The following is a 2,489-nucleotide window of genomic DNA, read 5'->3' on the forward strand; positions in this document are numbered from 1 at the left end:
GGGGGGTGGGGGGTGCTGCTATGGAGAGGCAGTAGATCCAGGGATGAGATGGTCCATTAAACTGGAAACGCCCTTGCTGTGTCTCAGGAGAGAGAGGCTGAGATCCCTCATTATGCTGTGTGTGTGTCTGTGTGTGTGACTGATAGCTGAGGTTAGCTCGAGGGCTCCAACAGGGAGATTTTCCCAGCCCCCTCCTGGCAGCAGGAGGCTTTGCCAGTACATTTCAGCCTGTGTCAGCTCTCTGAGCAAATCGTGACACTTGCAGGCAACACAACCCTCTGCTTTGACACCTCCTTCTCAAGCTTTTGCCTGCACGTGTGTAGGGTGAGCGACAGCACAGCGAGGGCACCCTGTGGCCTCAGTGCCACTCTGGCTCTGCTCACAGAGTCACATGGTGTGTGTGACTTCCTGAGACTGGAGCATCAGCACAGGCAGCCAAGACCCTGCAAGGGTCTCTCCAGTTCCATTACACTGTAAGGCGATAATACCACTTGCTCTTTTTTTTTTTTTTTTTTTTTAAACTAAGAGGAATCAAGATGTTACTGTGTGGGGTGTTTTTTCTTTTTTTCCCTAGTTTGTTACTCCTTATCTCAATGCCTTTTTCTCAGCACACTGGAGCAGGAGGTGGGGCAAGTCTCGACCATCCCTCAGCACTGTTGTGCTCTGCTGTGCGGACAGCCTGTGCCAGGCAGCTCCGTAGGCACCCAGGCCAGCTCAGGGCATCTGCTCCCCTCACCTACTGCTCCTGAGAGAGAGGAAGAGGCATCACCCCTTCTTTAAACACAGGTGCAGAGAGGTCAGAGCAGCCTTTTTCATCCATCCCTGTCATGAGTGAGTGTGACGTGCGTGTGTTTATCTGGCCTGAAACTCTCCCATCTATCAGGGCCTGAATCTGTCACAAGACTGGGGAGAAGGAAGGGTATAAGAAGCCAGAAAAAAAAATCTGAAATTTATATCCTTTCTTCTTCCAGTTTGCTAATGAGACCTATCAGCTCCTTAGTATTTCCCTTTTCTGTACTCTTGTTAAACATGTTCTACTGAGAGATGCTACAGCAATAACCTTTTATATTGACTGTTACTGGTATAACAAGTCCTGGGGGTCAGGTGTGCATGACACACTTGGAGTTTTACTATCAAAGTGAATACTGTATCCTGTCTTTGATAAGAACTAGATTTCTACACTGATTTTGAATTCATATCTAATTTACTTTTAATCCTCTTATACAGAAATTGTTTTTGAAGTGATTTTAAGAAAGCAACTTTTATATCAAGCTGTGCTGTTCTAGACAGTGCCAGTTGTGCTGGCTTACTACATCTGTAACCTCAATGCTTTGTTAAGCCTAACTAACATTCACTATTTCCTTTTTGTTGTGGGTTGGGAGGGCTGGAATCTATGGGGAAGGGAATGTGACTTGTATTTTTTTTTCCCTAGCAAAGGCAGGTGAACTGTGAATAGGTTTGGGGTTTTTTTTTTTCCTCCTCTGGGTCACCTAAAAGTGTGATTCTGGTTTTTATTGTAACCTATAAACTGCTGTATTTGAATCACCTGCTGTTCTCCCAAAGCCGAGCTTCCAGGATGTTAAGAGTGAGTCTTAATATGATGCTATGGGAGAAGGAGCTTAGACCTTTGCCCTTGGCTTCTCATCTTCAGCTGCCTGAAACCAGAGCAGGGTTAATTGGGGAAGGGGCTCCTTTTCTTTTGTGGAAGAAAGGTCTTGTGACTGAGGAGAAGAAACTGGGAGACAGACTCTCTTCCTGACTAGCTGTGCAACTTTGGGGAAGGTTACTAAACCTTACCGTGCCTCAGTTTCCCCATCTGTAAAATGGGGGCAGTTTAGCCTGGATTTGTGAGGTTATTCTGAGGCCTAGTTCATGTTTGCTAAAGCACTTTTAGGTCTCTGGCTGGAGGGTGCTATGGAGAGGGAAGTATTGCGGTGAAGTTCCCGGTGGCCATTCTGTGGTACCAGCCCTGGAGTGGTGTTTGGAATTACTGCTCGAGAGAGCTGCTGCCATTGCAGCACAACACAACCATTGGCATCCGGTTGTGTTGTGCAGCTTGGCAGGTGCATTATAGGGGTCCAGGGGCAGCTGTGTCAGAAACCAGCCCTGAAAGCCTGGGTCACTGCCCCATGTAACCTCATTGCAGTGCTGCCCTGCTCAGGTCACTGAAACTGTCCCACTGATTGCTCCCGACAAACCAACCTCACTCAGTGCTGTGGGTGGGAGGCCAGAGAGAGCTGTGGGAGCACTAGAGCTGTGTCAGCTGGGCTGAGCACAGCTCTGGGAAATTCTTGAGGCAAGAGTCCTTATGCATTTGCCTTTTCATCTTGTGAGTCTATTTGACTTAAAATGGATGCTCCTAAGCTGCCTGTGTTTATCTCGCTGGAAAGATCAACTTCCTTGGTGCCACTGAGGGGACACACAGCCGTTTTGTGGAAGTGCTGGAGAGGCGTGAAATGTTTTTGGCACTGCCACTTTGTGGGACACCT

This window comes from Corvus brachyrhynchos, unplaced genomic scaffold, assembly GCF_000691975.1.
Source record: "Corvus brachyrhynchos isolate BGI_N302 unplaced genomic scaffold, ASM69197v1 scaffold549, whole genome shotgun sequence".
NCBI classification, from domain to species: Eukaryota; Metazoa; Chordata; class Aves; order Passeriformes; family Corvidae; genus Corvus; species Corvus brachyrhynchos.